This window comes from Monodelphis domestica, chromosome 2 (genome assembly GCF_027887165.1).
Source record: "Monodelphis domestica isolate mMonDom1 chromosome 2, mMonDom1.pri, whole genome shotgun sequence".
In the NCBI taxonomy this organism is placed as follows: domain Eukaryota; kingdom Metazoa; phylum Chordata; class Mammalia; order Didelphimorphia; family Didelphidae; genus Monodelphis; species Monodelphis domestica.
The window spans coordinates 534,379,968-534,398,606 of NC_077228.1; the positions used below are offsets into that span (position 1 = coordinate 534,379,968).

General features: G+C 40.4%; 1 protein-coding gene across 1 annotated transcript in view; it reads left to right on the forward strand.

Annotated features, from left to right (window-relative positions):
• The window catches only part of LOC130453528 (zinc finger protein 260-like), a 498,148-nt gene that overhangs the window by 399,428 nt on the left and 80,081 nt on the right, over positions 1-18,639 (forward strand). The window lies entirely within an intron of this gene.

Consider the following 18,639-nt stretch of genomic DNA (forward strand, 5'->3'; position numbering starts at 1 on the left):
CAGTATGAAACTGCCAGCTTGGGATTCCCTTCAGGGTAGATTCCCATGGGAAAAGAAAACAGGTACAGGCTTTGGGATCTTCAACCTATATGCTAGTCCTGAAACTTGGCGTTCATCAGACATCACTAGCCACAAGTTTGGGATTCCTAGATTCCATGTTGACAAACCATACCCAGCCCATATTGGCCTTATGAAGTTTGTTTTTTTATTTGAACATATATTCTCATTCAATTTTATCCTTTCAAATTCAGCCCAATATTTTAGCTCCTGGGATCTAGATCTTACTAGATCTGAGGGATCCAGTGTGTTACTTCTCCCTCCAACATTTGTCATCTGCAGATTTGATAATTATATTATTTATGTCTGGATCCATCATCAATAAAAGCACAGATTCCTAAAGCACACTCCCATATACTTTCTGATTTGAACTAGACAATAACTGGTCTTTGGAGCCAACTATTCAACTTGTTTTGGAGCATGCTAATTGGGTTGTTTTTGAGCCCACAAGAAAAGATATAGATTTGATCAACTGATTTACTAAAGCTGAGGTAAACATTATTTACAGTAGTCCTCTGATCTATCAGCTTTAGTAATCATGGGGGATGTGGGGTGTAAGATTTTTTTGAGGGTGTATATCTGATGGTATATTAGATAATTAATGGATCAAGTTTTGCCTACCCTCCTCCCTATGCCTCCTATGACCACGAAAATGTGGTTTTAAATAAAAAATAAGTGGTCGCCATGGGAAAATTCCCAAAATATGAAATACCCAAGTCAGCTGGGTTTTTATGGAGATTATGGGTGTGAGGTATAATAGATATATTTTGAGGGTGTATATTTTGAAGTAGCCACAGAAAGAGCAAACATGGAAAAATTACCCCATCCGCATTTTTAGGGGACAGACCTGGTTTTTCCTTCCCTCCAGAAGGACAAGATGTTTGGGTCAGATAACAAAATGCTTTCTGCTTAGTTTGACTGGCAAGAGACAAAAGAGGAATTTCAGGAACATCAAAGGGTCAGCGAACTGATAGTTGACTTAATACAGATAATCACTCCTTAGATCACAACCCCAGGATGGACTCCTTGTCTCCTACCTAAAATTCCTGCATTAAAGTCTGTTTATTGTCAGATAAAAGCACAAAAGACAACACGGCCATCCAATGCAGCTGAGGAAGTTTCCAGGTGTAGTGATTTTTCGTGCCACTGGACCCAGGCTTCTAATGCCGAAAGAGTGGGACTGTCTCTGTGCATCGACTTTTCCACTTAAATCTCATTCACGCACAAGTGTCTTTATGCACACTCATCTATACAGTAGTAGTAGTAGTCTCTTGGTAACCGAGAATGACGACTGTTGTTGTGCTTTTGCACAAAGACACTTGTGCATGAAAGATTTAAGTGCAAGAGTCGATGTACAGAGACAGTCCCATTCTCTCGGAGTTGGAAGCCTGGGTCCAGTGGCACGAAAAGTCGTTACACCTGGAGACTTCCTCAGCTGCATTGGATGGCCGTGTTGTCTTTTGTGCTCTAACACGCCCTAAGCACTCCACAGTGCCTTGCTGCATCGCCATCTCAGCCATTGAACCTTCTCGTTGGTTTCTTCTGCCTGTTCCTCCGAAGCAGTCTTCACATGCTGGGTGAGCAAAGCCCTGGTTCACCAGGGGTCAATGACCCAATGGCTACCCTCACAAGGTTTAGCCGGCCTGTCGAAGCCGTTGCCCGGGATGTGGCCACTGCCAAATGCTGGCAGCTACTGGGAGCCACAAGTGAGAGCTGGGTGTCAGGTAGGGGTCAGTGGATGGAGAGCTGCCCTAGGAGGGCATGACAAGCCCTCCATACCAGAGATATTACCCCTCTCTGAACTCCCCATACACCCCACTCATATATACCATAGATGAAAACACAAAGACAATCGTCATCCTCAGTTTCCGAGAGACTACTACCACATTGTCAGATAAGAACCTGTATGTGTAACTTGTATCTGGGAAACCTATATAACCTGTTCCCTAATGCCAAACCCGTGCAGTATTCCATTAGGGAATTCTGTCCCAGCTGGTAGTTTCTTTATTTCTCTCTTTTCTTAATAAATTATCATTCCAATAATCAATATTCTCGGTGTTTGAACTCATTTGTGAAGTGTCCCACTTCAGTTGGAGGCTCCAGTGAGATCTCGAGCCCCCGGATCAGGAGGTAAGGACTTTGGAGAGGGCTTCTGTAAGAGTGTGTGTGTGCTTGCTTGGGGAAGAATTCTCTAGGCCTGTGGCTGGGGTTTGCTAAGCTGGGGCCTGTGAAGGAGACTTAAACCCTTATCCCCTTTGGGGGTGTTTCTGAGTGCGGACTTGAAGAGTATGCATTTCCCAAATCCCGAGAGGGATTGGGTCAGAAATCCGAGAAAGTGAATGGTGTCCTCTCCGGAGCCTGCCCCTGGTTCTGGTATTTGAGATTTTGACCAAAATTTAGGCTGATTTTGGAACCATCTGTTCTGTTCTGTCCTGTTCTGTTCTGGTAAATTAGTTCTGTTTCTCTAGAATTCTGCTTTGTTTTGCCCCATGGCCTGTTTTACTCTAAGAGTCTGCCTGCTTTAAGGCTTGGTCTTCAAGTTCTGTTTGGACCCCTACCTTCTCTAGGAGTCTGCCTCCTTGAAGGTTCGGTCCTGAAGTTCTGTTTGGGTCCTAGAGTCCTGTTGGCCATGGAGTTCTGTAAATCCGGATTCAGTAGAGGCTGTTGGGTTGCTGGACACAGCTTAGTCCCACAGTCAGGTCACTAAAGAGCCATCTTTCAGTGACTTCAGGGAACCTTTGGGTTCAAAGGTGTATGAAGGTGTGAGAGTGTGTCCTATAGGCTTCTGTTGAGTCTTTGTTGTTTTTGTGCCACTAAATGAAACAAAGAAAGAGGCACAAAGAGTTTAAGATGCAGACGGGAATCTCTTTTGTAGTGGCTGTTCCCTGCTCCCTCCAACTGTATCCCAATGGAGCAGCCTATGGGGGAAGGGCTGGACTGTGTCCCATGGCAAGCTCCTAAGCAGGAGAGAGAGTCTGAATAGGAGGGGATTTACAAGTCCCTTCCTTGAGAAAAACAGCGAGCCTCAGGAACAGCTCACCTCCAACCCAAATGGGAGCAGATAGTTTTGTCCAGATACTACAAGAGCATTTTGTTAGAAATCACAGTCAAAAAGAGTCAGTTTTTGATAGATCAGTTCAGAGAGAGCTAGGGAACAAGAACGTCAGCTCGGCCAATCAGATGGCTTAGCTCATCACATCTTCCCTGAGTACACTGAAACTTTTCATGAATTTTCTCCCTGCAAATATTTTTTTCTTGAGAATGGATCCTATAGACACCTATTTTTTCCTCTCAAAGCATGCTCGTCACAGCATTGTATGTTACCATTTGTCTTTGACACAGTTTCGTCTCTATGTAAAAAGGGGGGAGTTGCAAACTTGAACTTTCCACTGTCAAAAATCGTTAGCAAAGGACAAAAGCAAATACCTGTTCAATGATTTTTACCTCTTTCTTCCTTTGGATGGGCCCCCAAAGGAGCGAAAGAGAGAAAATTCTGAGCAGAAAAGGGAGATTTTTTTACTCCACAGTTAGCAATTTTCATTTAAAATTAATTCTCAACTTGGGAGGATTGCTAATGATTTTGATATGGTACAAATGTAATGTATTGTGGTTACTGTTTGTCAGTTAAATGTGAAATGTTGCCAGATTTTTATTGAGCACAAAAACTCCTGGTTAGAAGTTTGTTTTGTTAAACCTTGCAATGAATAATGGTTTCAGTGAATTTGAGAATTGTCTAAGTGTGATTGATAAACAGCCTGACACAGAGAGGAATGTTTATTCTGTATGGACAGAAATTGTACTGGCTACTTTATAGATATAAAAGTCATTCAGAAAAAGTTATGTTGTTGAGAAGAACTTATTCTAGAATTTAAAATTGGGAATCTTTCTTTTTTTTTTAATATATTTTATTTGATCATTTCCAAGCATTATTCGTTAAAGATCATTTTCTTTTCCTCCCCCCCACCCCCCATAGCCAACGCGTAAGTCCACTGGGCATTAGATGTTTTCTTGATTTGAACCCATTGCTTTGTTGATAGTATTTGCACTAGAGTGTTCATTTAGAGTCTGTCCTCTGTCATGTCCCCTCAACCTCTGTATTCAGGCAGTTGCTTTTCCTCGGTGTTTCCACTCCCATAGTTTATCCTTTGCTTATGAATGGTGTTTTTTTCTCCTGGATCCCTGCAAGTTGTTCAGGGACATTACAACGCCACTAATGGAGAAGTCCATTACGTTCGATTATACCACAGTGTATTAGTCTCTGTGTACAATGTTCTCCTGGTTCTGCTCCTCTCGCTCTGCATCACTTCCTGGAGGTTTTTCCAGTCTCCATGGAACTTCTCCACTTTATTATTCCTTTTAGCACAATAGTACTCCATCACCAACATATACCACAGTTTGTTCAGCCATTCCCCAATTGATGGGCATCCCCTCGTTTTCCAGTTTTGGGCCACCACAAAGAGCGCAGCTATGAATATTTTTGTACAAGTCTTTGTGTCCATTATCTCTTTGGGGTACAGACCCAGCAGTGCTATGGCTGGGTCAAAGGGTAGATATTCTTTTGTTGCCCTTTGGGCATAGCTCCAAATTGCCCTCCAGAATGGTTGGATCAATTCACAACTCCACCAGCAATGAATCAATGTCCCTACTTTGCCACATCCCCTCCAGCATTCATTACTTTCCTTTGCTGTAATGTTAGCCAATCTGCTAGGTGTGAGGTGATACCTCAGAGTTGTTTTGATTTGCATCTCTCTGATTATAAGAGATGTAGAGCACTTCTTCATGTGCTTGTTAATAGTTTTGATTTCTTTATCTGAGAACTGCCTATCCATGTCCCTTGCCCATTTATCAATTGGAGAATGGCTTGATTTTTTGTACAATTGATTTAGCTCATTATAAATATGAGTAATTAAACCTTTGTCAGAGTTTTCTATGAAGATTTTTTCCCAATTTGTTGTTTCCCTTCTGATTTTAGTTATATTGGTTTTGTTTGTACAAAAGCTTTTTAGTTTGATGTAGTCAAAATTATTTATTTTACATTTTGTGATTCTTTCTATATCTTGCTTGGTTTGAGAGGAGTCCAGGTAAATGCTTTGCCCTTCAGTTTGGTTACACTGAAACATTGCTAAAGGACTTAATCAGAGTTATTTGGAAGTGTGGAGTTCAAACTGAAATCCACTGAGAGTATATTATTATGAAAGGGGTTTGATACATTCAAACTTTTACAATATAGTGAGCTCACTGGTTAAAGAAGGATAGGCCATGGTTGCTTAAGTAATAAAATCTAAATCAAGCCAGGCAGCCTTAGGATAAATTGCTCAGAAGTTATTAACCCCTTCCTTGCACACAGGAAGAAGAAAGAAGTGCTCGTAATTGTTCCACACTGATACTTAGGGACTGAAATAGGGATCTCAAAAGGTTGAAAATCAGTGTGTGATAGAACTTAAAGATGAGTATATTTTTATTGTATATTAATTGTACATATATATAATTGTATATATTGTATAATTGTATATGTACAATAATAATTGTATATACTTGTTTTAGGGTACTCAAGCAAGCAAATATTGCCAGTCCTGTCTGACCAAAAGGCTTATTTGAAGCTGTGGAATCTTAATGCAAACATTCCATGTCCAGAGTGATAAAATGAGTTGAGTAATATGTAATTTATAAGTTTCCTCACACAAGTTTTGGGGATTTGTTGGTTGATATTTTGATTACATTTTGATCTGTATAAGGATATACATTGCAAACAGAAGCCAAAGAGTGGGTAGGATGTTAAAAATGGCATATATGTGAAAAATGCTTGCTCAGAATTTTATGATTATGTGAGTTGCTGCTAAAATATGTGTTTAAGTATTGTTTAGATGTGAACAAAAGCTCATTGTAAACCTGTGCCATAGATTTTGTTCAATACTCAGTGATTACCTCAGTTTACCAATTTGTATTATGAACTGAAATTTATAATGGGTGAGCACTATGCTAAAGATAGTGGTTCAATGCCATAATCCTTTAAATCAGAATTCGTTTGGGTTATCGATTAGCAATTGAAGTGATACCAATAATATGTTTGTTTGACTTGAGTTAGTCAGAGAAGGTGGGATGGTGTGTTGGATTTGAATTTGGATGAAAGGGACTTTGATATAAAGTCCATAAAGCTTTAGTATGTGGGTTTGTAAAGGAAGAATGGAAGTTGTGTTCTGCTTTTTAAGCAGAGGGGTTTTGAAGGAAGAGAGAGAGAGAGAGAGAGAGAGAGAGAGAGAGAGAGAGAGAGAGAGGGAGAGAGAAAGAGAGGGAGAGAGAAAGAGAGGGAGAGAGAAAGAGAAAGAAAACAGAGAGATGCTCTGCTCTTGTAATTGGATCCCTGACCTAGGGATAATCTCTAAAATTAATGTATGTGTAGTGGGAAAATGACACATGATTCTTTAATTTCTCTGGACAGTTACCCAGAAGTGATTCCTGTATGGCCTTGTCTTAGTCTTTCAGAGGTCCTAGGTCTAGGAGATGATACAGCCCTGATTTATATTACTATGGAGCTACTTAATTCAGCACTCATGTTCTTTATTTCAGGTTTTGTGACTAAAGTGTGATGTGTAAATTATTGACAAAATACCTGAGAATAATTGAGTGATCAGCCTTGTAGGGATATCAAAGGCTTGTTTGGGGATATGGAGATTTGTTTCTGGACTGCTGATAAGCAGAATTTCTCTCATCTGAAATGGGTGAGACTTGTCTTTTAAAGCAAAAGAAGGCTTCTAGGATTTAATGGTGACAAAGTACACCACGGACAGAGAATGTCCTCGAATGGTTACAGAGGCATTTTCTGGGCTCACCTAGAAAATGGACCTTTTCTAACCATCTAGGCTATTAACTACAATGATGGCATGAGCTGGTGATAGCTTTGACCTGCATGTGAAGCCACTCACTGTGTCCTTTGTGGCATGAGGAGATATTTTCCCTTTTGGGCCTTCTTCCTTCATGATAATTCCCATAATCAGCACATAATGCAAATTGTGATATTAAAATGTCCATTTCCTCAAACAACCCTAATAATTGGGAATTCTCAAATTGTTAGGGACATACTTTGAGAAGTAGGTGAAGTTTATTCATGGATGGCTTGTATTTGCAGCCTTAATTTACCACAGTTGAAGTTTGGATTTTGAGCTTGGAAATATAGCTCAAAGATTTATTGGATTTCCCCAGAATCTGGGGTAAAGGAATACATCTGTAACATATTGTTACTCAAGTGTTTATAGATGTTAATAGTTAATGTGTACTTTGCAAAAGGATATTCTTTAACAGAAACATCACATACCAGCTCTGCAAACAACTCAGGAATCCGATTTCCTAAAGGGATCTATTCTTGACAGAAGATGATTTCTGAAGATGGAGTCTGTTGGCTAAGATACCCAAATGCAAATGTGTAATATTAATTGCTATTGTACTAATGTTCTGTTTCTATCTGCTATTCTAGTTTTTTCCCCAGTCCTGATTTCTGCACTTCTGTCTTAGGGGCTGGCTCTCCCCCTTGTGACCTGTCTGCCCATTGGGGGAAGTGGTGGCTGGATACCCTTCAGATCTCCAAGCAGGTCTCCACCGACCTGTGACCCCCGCATTCACTGAGGACACGGCCCTAGAGACCCTGTGTCTGCGGTCTTCCCCTCCCTGTTCAAGTATGGACTACTCCCCTGTGAGAGAGAGGTTCATAGGCATTTGTAAACTCGGCAACCATTCCAGCCTGCAGCCCTGGATATTGCCTGTAGCCAATCCCTCTCTCCTGACCATAGGCAGGGACAGCTCTACACCCATTCTCAGCAGTGAAGAAGCTACAGAAGACATGGACCTTCACCCTTTTTCCCTTAGATACTTGGAGAGGGGAGGGAATGGGATGGCAGGGGGCACTGAACCAGGTGGGGCCTGAGATTCTGGCCCTCCTGGAGGCTGTGTGGTTCCCCTTTGGATGGCTGGGCCTGCCAGATGGCAGGACTCATTTACCAGAAGCAGTGGGGAGACAGCTAGCAAAGAGAATACAGGACACCACACATACGGGAGGCACAAAATAGTGATATGCTGGACATAGACTTTGTCTTTCATAATATGCACCGAATCTGCAAAGATATCACTTAGAGATGTTAGACGTGTGCGGGTTAAGCAAAAGGGGGGCCCGAAGGAACCAGAGGCACCCAGTGAAGAGGGCTGGAGCCAGGAGCCAGTGGTAGGCAGACTTTACAGAAATCAAGCCAGGGACATATGGGTACAGGGGCCTTTTAGTCCTGGTAGACACCTTTGCAGGTTGGGTAGAAGCTTATCCAACAAAACATGAAACTGCCTCAGTGGTAGTTAAGAAATTAATGTCAGAGAGCATTCCTGCATTTGGACTCCCAGTGGGAATAGGGTCAGATAATGGGTCTTCTTTGGTAGCCAGGGAGACTCAGCAATTAGAAGGAGACCCTGACAAAATTGGTCCTAGAGTCTGGCGAGAACTGGGTAAGCCTCCTCCCCTTTGACCTCCTGAGGGCCCGGTCCACCCCATATGTACAAGGTATGACCCCATTTGAAATTCTGTTCGGTAGACCCCCTCCCCTCCTTCCTAAATTGGGACTAGAAAATTGGACTGAATATGATAACCAATATCTGTTCTCTTCCCTGAAGGCTTTGGACAAGCTCAGGAAAACTACCACTCAGACTCCCCCTCCGTGTTGCCCACCCCAGATGAGCTGCCCCTCGCCTCCCCCCACCAGATTTCCACCTGCGCTCTCTCCTCCGTTTCCCCTTCAGGGAGGGGATAACGAAGCAGCAGTGATAGCTTCCCTGGCAGAGTTCCCCTCTCCCCCTGCACACCATACTCGGGGCCTCAGACGTCGTGTTCTTAGCCCTGAAGCCCCCTCTTCTACTATTGCCCTCCCAGTTCATCCAGTTGGCCCTATGGTGCCTGGAGGTCCCTTTGTCCACCAATATTGGCCTTTCACTTCAAGTGATATTTATAATTGGAAGCATCAAAACCCACCCTTTTCTGAACAGCCTCAGAAATTAATCGACTTGGTCAAGTTAATTTTCTTGACTCACAGTCCCACCTGGGATGACGGCCAACACCTCCTCAGCACCATCTTTATCCCGGAGGAGTGCAACCGCATCTATGCCGAGGGATGCAAACTGGTCCTTGGTGATGATGGTCAGCCCACTGCAGACCCAACCCGTCTTGCTGCTGTTTTTCTTACCACCCCGTCCGGACAGGGACTTCTCCTCGGAGGAAGGTAGGGAGCTTATTCGAATCTACCGCCAGACTCTCTTAACCGGGCTCCAGGTGGTGGGCCGGAAGCCCACTAATTCGGCTAAACTTGAATCTATGTCAGGGCCCTGAAGATACTCCAGCAGTGTTTTTAGAGCGCCTACAGGGGCCATTTAGGATTTATTCCCCCTTAGACACCATGGTGCCCCTAGTCAAATCACAGTTCTTTTAGCATTCATTAATCAGGCATCCCCAGACATTCGAATGAAGCTCCAAAACCTAGACGAATTTATCAACCAGCCCCTCTCTTGTTATGGGGGTTGTCCCTCTTTCTTCTGAGCGCCAAAATGTTATTGGGGGGGGGGGGGAAGGATACCCTTGGGTTCAGGAAGGATACCTTTTGCAAGCATGCAAGACTCCAAAACTTAGCTTAAAAACAAAAAAGAGATTTATTAATTTAGAGAGTAATGTTGAGAGTGGCCAGGAGGATAGCAAGGTGGAACAGCAAGATGGGGAGCAGTTCCTTGGGAGGACAGCATGAAAGGAAAGACTGTTCCCCCAAGGGGACAGCATGGATGGAAAGGCTGTCCCCCAGACGACATCAGTTCTGGGGTTTATATACTCTTTAGATGCTATGTCCTGGTGTGGACAGGAGCTAGAGTATTAGTCCCTCAGGCATTTGGTGGGGTGAGGTGGTCATCTGACTGGGGTCTGCTTGGGGGCATAAAGATTCATCTCTTTGTCCATCTTAAATCTAGAGGACAAAAGAGGGTAAACATCTCAGGACCCTAGGTGGGGTCATTGGGTGTTTCTAGGTTAAGAGTCAGGAGGAGGCAAAGCAAGGGAGTTTCCCTGATAATAGTTCCTGGGTTTCTGGGGTACACTGCCCATGTCACTCTGACCTCCTAAAAATACCGAGAAGGTCTTTAACTCCCGGGAAACCAAGGAGGAGAGGAGAGAGAGGTTCAGATGGGAAGACTTTGAGCGCCAGGCACAGCTCAAGAGGTAGGAAGAGGAACAGGAAAAGAACAGGCAGGATGACCTCCAATCTGGAGAAGAAAAATCTAGGAGACAGTTTCTGAGATGTCAGCAAAAGACAACTCACAAACATTCATTACGTCCCTGGATATCCTTGATCCTTTGTTCTTCCAAATGAACTTTGTTATGGTTTTCTCTAATTCAGTAAAAAAGGTTTTTGGAAGTTCAATGGGTATGGCACTAAATAGATAGACAAGTTTGGGTAGGATTGTCATTTTTATTATGTTAGCTCGTCCCACCCATGAGCAATCAATATTTTTCCAATTGTTTAGATCTAGTATTAATTGTGTGGAGAGTGTTTTGTAGTTGTGTTCATATAGTTCCTGTGTTTGTCTGGGCAGATGTATTCCTAAGGATTTTATATTGTCTAGAGTGATTTTAAATGGAATTTCTCTTTCTAATTCTTGCTGCTGAGATGGATTGGAGATATATAGAAATGCTGATGACTTATGTGGGTTTATTTTGTATCCTGCAACTTTGCTAAAGCTGTTGACTATTTTGAATAGCTTTTTGATTGATTCTCTAGGATTCTTTAAGTATACCATCATATCATCCTCAAAGAGTGATAGCTTGGTCTCCTCATTGCCAATTTTAATACCTTCAATTTCTTTTCCTTCTCTAATTGCTACTTCTAGTGTTTCTAGTACAATGTTAAGTAATTGGGGTGATAATGGGCATCCTTGTTTCACTCCTGATCTTATTGGGAAGGCTTCTAGTTTATCCCCATTGCAGATGATGTTTGCTGCTGGTTTCAGATATATACTGTTTATTATTTTTAGGAAAGGCCCTTGTATTCCTATACTTTCTAGTGTTTTCAAAAAGAATGGGTGTTGTATTTTATCAAAGGCTTTTTTTGCATCTATTGAGATAATCATGTGATTTTTGTCAGTTTACTTGGTAATATGGTCAATTATGTGGATAGTTTTCCTAATGTTGAACCATCCTTGCATTCCTGGCATGAATCCTACCTGGTCACAGTGAATAACACTTGTGATGACTTGCTGGAGTCTTTTTCCTAGTATCCTATTTAAGATTTTTGCACCTATATTCATTAGGGAGATGGGTCTATATTTTTTTTCTCTGTTTTTGACCTGCCTGGCTTTGGGATCAGTACCATGTTTGTGTCGTAAAAAGAATCTGGCAGAACCAATTCTTGGCTTATTCTGTCAAATAGTTTGTATAATAATGGGATTAGTTGTTCTTTGAATGTTTGATAGAATTCATTTGTGAATCCATCTGGACCTGGAGATTTTTTCTTAGGGAGTACTTTGATGGCTTGTTCTATTTCTTTTTCTGATATGGGGTTGTTTAGGTAATTTATTTCTTCCTCTTTTAGTCTAGGAAATTTATATTTTTGTAAGTATTCATCCATTTCACCTAGATTGCCATATTTGTTGCCATATAATTGGGCATAGTAGTTTTTAATGATTGCCTTAATTTCCTCTTCATTAGAGGTGAGGTCTCCCTTTTCATCTTGGATACTGACAATTTGTTTTTTTTTCTTTCCTTTTTTAATTAGACTGATTTAAATAGATGTTTTCTATTTTATTTGTTTTTTCAAAGTACCAGCTTCTAGTCTTATTTATTAAATCAATAGATCCATTAAATCAATGAATCAATAGACTTTCCATTTTATTAATTTCTCTTTTGATTTTTAGGATCTCTAATTTAGTCTTCATCTGAGGATTTTTAATTTGTTCACTTTCTAGTTTTTTAATTTGCATGCCCAATCTGCCCTTCTTAATTTGTTTATATATGAACTCAAGGATACAAATTTCCCCCTGAGTATTGCTTTGGCTGCATCCCATAGGTTTTGAAAGGATGTCTCACCATTGTCATTTTCTTCACTGAAGTTAGTAATTATTTTGTTCTTTAACTACCCGGTTTTGGAGAATCATATTGTTTAATTTCCAATTAATTTTTGATTTATCTATCCATGTACCCTTACTAATTATTATTTTCATTGCATAGTGGTCTGAGAAGGTTGCATTTATTATTTCTGCCTTTTTCACTTGATTGCAATGTTTTGGTGCCCTAATACATGGTCAATTTTTGTGAATGTACCATGTGCTGCAGAAAAGAAGGTGTATTCCTTTTTGTCCCTATTTATTTTTCTCCACATGTCTACTAGCTCTAAGTTTTCTAAGATTTCATTAGCTTCTTGCACCTCTTTCTTATTTATTTTTTGGTTTGATTTATCTAGTTCAGATAGAGGAAGGTTTAGATCTCCCACTAGTGTAGTTTTTCTATCTATTTCATCCTTGAGCTCCTCTAGATTCTCCTTTAGAAATTTGGATGCTATGCCATTTGGTGCATACATATTGAGTACAGATATTTCCTCATTGTCTCTACTGTCTTTTATCAGGATGTAATTACTTTCCCTATCTCTTTTTACTAGATTTATTTTTACTTTGGCTTTGTCAGATATCATGATTGCGACTCTTGCCTACTTTTTATTAATTGATGCCCAATAGATTTGGCTCCATCCTCTTCCTTTCACCCTATGTGTATCTATCTTCCTCATGTGTGTTTCTTGCAGGCAACATATGGTAGGATTTTGGATTCTAATCCACTCTGCTATTCACTTGCGTTTTATGGGTGAGTTCATTCCATTCACATTCAGTTATGATTACTAGCTGTGTATTTTCCAGCATTTTGATTTCTACTCCTTGACCTGCCTTTTCTTCTTCCATTATTTCCTTCTACACCAATTCTTGTTTATAATCAGTCCCCCTAGTTCCCACCCTCATTTTACTTCCCTTTCTACCACCCTCCCTTCTTATACCCCCCTTATTTTCCCCTGTAGTCTTTTTAAAATTGCCCCCCCATCCTCTCCCTCCCTTATACTGCTTCCTTCCCCACCAGTCTGTTTGTTACCCTTCTACTCCCCTATAGGGCACAAATCTATTCTCTACCCCAATGGATTGTATTGTTCTTGCCTCTTTGGGTCAGTTTCAAAGCATGTAAGAGTTGAGTATTTCCTATCTACAAACTACCCTTCTAGTGTATTGATGTTCTCCCCCCTCCAACCATGAGCTTCTTGTGACACATAAATTTACCCCCATTTGTTTCTTTTACCATTTCTTTTAGTACTAATCTCTTTTTTAAGCTCTAGTTATATATATATATATATATATATATATATATATATATATATGTATATATATATATACACACACACATGTATAGGTATTTATGCATGCATATATCTATATACCTATTTATGTCTTGTCCTTTCATCCTATATAGTTTTTCACTGTTCCCTCTAAGTGTAATTCTTCTAGCTGCCCAGGTGATAGAAACAGTTTTTAAGAGTTACCAATGACCTCTTTCCTTATAGGTATACATATTATTTAATTTATTGAGTCTCTTAAAAAAGTTTTTGTTGTTCTTTTGTTTTGTTTTGTTTTTCTTTTCCCCCTCTTTTTTACTTACCTTTTGATGATTCTCTTGAGTCCTGTGCTTGGACATCAAATTTTCTGTTCAGGTATGTTTTTTCTTCACGAATGCTTGGAATTCTTCTATTGTGTTGAATGACCATACTTTCCCATGTAAGAATATAGTCAGTTTTGATGGGTAGTTGATTCTTGGTTGTAGACCTAGTTTCCTTGCTTTCCGGAATATCATATTCCTTGCCTTTTGGTCCTTCAGTGTGGATGCAACCAGATCCTGTGATATTCTCGCTGTGGTTCCATGGTATCTGAATGACTTCTTCTTGGCAGCTTGTTATATCTTTTCTCTGGTCTCATAGTTTTTGAATTTGGCTATAACAGTCCTGGGTGTAGTCATTTGGGGATTAAATATAGGAGGTGATCTGTGGATTCATTCAATTGCCACTTTTCCCTCTTGTGCTAGGATATTGGGGCAGTTTTCCTGAATAATTTCCTGTAGTATTATGTCCAGGCTTTTTCTTTTGTCATGGTCTTCTGGTAGACCTATGATTCTTAAATTGTCTCTTCTCAAATGATTTTCTAAATCATCTGTTTTGTGAATGAGATGCTTCATATTTTCCTCAATGTTTTCATTCCTTTCATTTTGTTTTATAGTGTCCTGCTGCCTTGTGAGGTCACTTAATTCCAGTTGTTGTATTCTAGTTTTTAAAGACTGGATTTCATCGCTGGATTTTTGGTCATCCTTTTCCTTCTGGTCTGATTTTCTTTGAAGGTCATCTTTCTTCCTCTTTACCTCGTCTTTCATCTCCTTTGTCTCATCTTTCATCTTCTTTGACTCATTTTCCAGCTGTTTGATTTTGGCTTTCAAGACTCTATTTTCTTGTTTTAGTTCAAATGCCTCTGTTTCCAGATGACTTATCATAATTTTAAAGTTCTTTTTCCAATTGTCTTCAGCCTCTCTTAATTGTGTTTTGAGTTCCTCCACAGCCTGTATCCAATTTGCTGGGATTTCTGATTTATTGTTTGCTGATCTCTCCCCTTCTGTTCCATTTGCTGAATAGAAGGTGTCTATTGTAGTTTCTTTCTTCTTTTTCTGCTGTTTACTCATATTCACCCCTTTTTTACTCCCCGTATTTGTCTGTGCTCTTGCTCCTCTCATTTTTTTTGTTTTTGTTTTGTGGGCTTCTGTCAATCTCCCCTCTTGGAGCTTTAACAGTAGATCTCCTGGTGTAGTCTTGGTGTAGTGTAGTAGGGAGTGTTGTTGGGGGTTTGAGCTCCCCTGTCCTCTGGAGGCTTTTGATTAGATTAAAGTCCAGCAGTCAATGAGGATGGGTGTGGAGTGTGGGCTTCCCTGGGTTCTGGAGACTTTTGATGGGATTAAGTTCAGCTTAGTTGGGCTAGGTGTGCTCTCAGTCCAAAACCTCCTGGAAGTCTGGGGCAAATATGGAGGATCTCCACAGCTCTGGCCAGGTTACCAGGTCTATGCTCCTTCCCTAGCTCCTTCCCCGCTACCTGTGTTGGACACTCTGAACTTGGCACAGCCCTGCCCGCAAGGTATGCCATCCAGACCAGTACTTTTGCCTGCCCAGAAGTTCCCACTGCCACTGGAGTCTTAGCACTCTAGTTGGGAGTGGGGATGGGTCCTGGGACCTTCCTTCTGTCTTCCCCTTAAACTTGAGTGTTCTCAGATTCCAGCTTTTTGGTGGGTGTACCTTTTGAATTAAGTCCAGCAGGAGGGTTCCTTGGCTTTGTCTTGTTGTTGAGTTTGATTATCAGTCCCCTGGGAGCATTCAATTTGCGATCGGTAAGGAAGGGTATTCATAGGTCTGAATTTCTGCTCCTTCTAGACTGCCATCTTGACTCCGCCTCCTCATGTCCATATTTATTGACCTGATAAGGATCCACAAATTCCCATTTGTCTTCAGTGATGTCATAACTTTCTGTTGAATAAAATGTCTCATGCCTTGTTCTTCTAGCCATAGCATAGATGTACCTACCAATAACACCAACTGCAAATTCTAAATGTGGAACAGACATAGCTGCCATTCTCATCCCAGTATTTTGTCTTGGATCATACCTGAATACTTCGGAGGAAGCATGGAATTGACCATCTGGCCCCAGTTCTTCTCTGCCTAACAAGAACACAAAGTTATTCATGATGGCAAGACAGTCTAGGTGTAGAGGTCTTGTGGACCCTCCAGCTCCCACCAGACCCATGCTTTGTATGAAAGAAGAATTTTACTATTAATCATGCTACATTATCTAGAGTTCAAAGGATTGAGGATAAAATATCTGATTGGCCAGCAGGTAGGCAGATCCCAAATTAGGCACATAAATTACCTAAAATGTACTACTAAGAAAATTCCTTGCAGGAATCTCCAGATCCCCTATAATATTTTTAGGGCTCAACCTGGCCTGCATATCCAGAATTAAATAATTCTTGTCTCATGGTGACAAACAACTCTGGTGTCTCACTGTGCAGGACTGGACTCAAATACTGCAATTAAGTTTTCCCACATTGGTAATAAAGCTATAACTAAAGGTTTTCCTATAGTCATTCCAGTCAAGTAGTTTCTCTCCAGTGCAAGTTCTCTTTTGGACAATAATGTGAGCCATTAAAATGAAAACTTTCTCACATTAATCCAATTCAAAGGACTTTTCTACCTGTGGGGTTTTCCTTAATGGACTTCCCTGACCAGCAGGGTCCCACAAGGGAAGGGGCTCACCTTTGTGATGGGACCCGAGGAGAGGTAGGAACCAAGAACCAGGGTGGAAATGAAAGACAGGGACAAATCAGTGATTGGATAGGGCAGGCAATCCCTATGATTTTCCTTAAGGCGGAAAATGAGGATAATGGAATACAAGGTGGTTGAGGAGATTAAGATAGAGAATGCAGGCCGAGATGGTTCCAGCCTCGGGGAAGGAGAAGGTCAAGAAGAGAGAGACATAGTCATTGAGGAGCCCAGTGGAGCTCCATGGAAGGGAGAAAGGCCAAGAGGAAGTTCATGGGATTGCCTCTGAATTTATTCATGTCCTGCTTGGGCGGTACTCCCAAGGACGTAGTAACCACATCACAAAGTATAGACAATTAAGATTGGGTGGCAAGGTAGAGGGAACACCTTTGGGTGTGTACATTGCAAACCGCGCTTTCCCGGGGAATTGACTCCGAGCATGCTAATGGACTTGTGTTGGGCAATAGGTCTCGTGATCAGGTCAAGGTTACCTTCACAAACCTTATCGGTAAAGCCTCATGCTTGGAGACACAGTAATAATACCGTCATCTCTATTTCATAGATGTGAATATGCTTGGGATGCTACATATCCCCCCCCCTTTTTTTTTTAAATGAAAGGTGGTTGATATAGAAATGTGACCAAAATTAAAAATATAAAAATCATGTAGCATCACCAATTGATGCTTCAAGTGATTAAAAATAGATATTCAATAAATATCGCCAAAACCTTGGCTGAAAAAAGTAAGTGTGATTATCAACAATAATAAAATCTTCCTCTTTGCTCATAAAGATTATTGCAAAGGTAAAATGTGTTCTTAATACTAAACAATCAAAATCAAAGATGAAAAATTTTTATAAATGATAAAAATAATGACAAAAGTAATGAGAAAATAGTTTTCACTCTGATTGTCCTGAATTATTGAGGTAGTAGTCCCATAGAAGATAGGACAGGTGCATTAGATTATCACCCACATACAGTTAGGGTTACAAGAAGTTGCCAGTGCTTTTGTAGCAAGATAAAAGATGACTGCATCTGGACATGAAGGGGAATTTCCTTTTTCTCCCTTGTACTGATAATGCATTTTAGGGATATACCCGCCTAGATGCCTGCCACATGGCAATATGGTTGGACTTTGATACCCGAGCCACCTGTGAATGAGGGTGTCAAGCACCGTGTCCCAGGACCTCCAACCTCAGCAGCCCACATATATCCATCTTTTATGGAATATATGCCTGTGTGTGTGGCTTTGGCTGTCTGGCCCATTGAGGTGTCCTCTGCATTCTCTTTTTATGCAATCAGTGATGGTTTGCCAGGATAGTCACCTGCAACTTTAACAATTGCTGTCACATTCTTGTAATCTGATTCTGTTGGGTACATATTAAGAGAAACATTTGCATCTTCATAGCTCAGGATTAGAGTGTTAAAAGTACTTGAAATATTTTTCAAAATATAAGAGAAAAATGAAAACAACATAGTATAATCAAAATATTCAGGGAAAATAAAGTGAGAGCATCAAATCAAAATTGCTCAAAAGGATTAAAATGATATAAAAATGGTGTAAAAATGTTCTTAAAATTACTTTCTGTCTTATCCCCCCCTTTTTTTTTTAAATAGCATACCAAAGATATTAGCATCTTTTACATTTTTCAAACAGTAGTGCAAACAATACAAATATCAATTTTGCCATAAATATAACATTTTGATTTGTTGAAGACATAACAAAAATGAAGCTAATGAAATGACTTTGTACATTCTGGCTGCATATTTCTTATATGAGCCTTATTTAAATCTCTGCTATAAATGAATTAATCAATATAATAACCAAGAATAACATAACCGATGTTTGCAAAATTCATTCCAGCAAACCAATGTTTGGAGTGATAGAAGCTTGAGTTGCTTTCTATGTAGAAGCAATTTCTACAGTTACTTGATCATACAGAGTTTGATGTAACTTATTTTTCCTAGTTGTAAATGAATAATATTCAATGTGCTTTTTCTACAATCTTATTAGTGCCAAAATTTTTCTTATTTTCAATACATACTCCAAAAAAGAGAAACTTAGTGTATACTTTGCCCTTGCTCCATGTATGTGTGTAATAACCTATTCCATCTAGGAGGTTCAAAAACTGCGCGTCCACAGAGATTGTCCAACCTAGGCTTTACTTTCATGTACCAGAACGTCTTCCAGTACTT